Raw genomic sequence first — 269 nt, forward strand, 5'->3', positions numbered from 1 at the left:
GTAAGGGAAGACAGCAAGAGTCAAGTGGGATAAGCTGATTGTTCCACTAGAACATGGCAGATTGGAATTACCCAATCTGAAGGGGTATTTCAGAGTTACAAGGCTCCTATACTTGGCCAAGCAGAACACTGTAATTCAAAGTGGAAAGGGATGATGTTGAAACGGGGGGGGGGGGGCTCAAGAAACAAAGAGATACTGTGATTTTGGATGCTGGCTTTTAAGGAGAATAACAATAATCATGCAGAATATTATATCCATAAAGTAGCAGA

Source organism: Protopterus annectens, chromosome 2.part0, assembly GCF_019279795.1.
Source record: "Protopterus annectens isolate FY-2018-M chromosome 2.part0, PAN1.0, whole genome shotgun sequence".
Classification (NCBI taxonomy): domain Eukaryota; kingdom Metazoa; phylum Chordata; order Ceratodontiformes; family Protopteridae; genus Protopterus; species Protopterus annectens.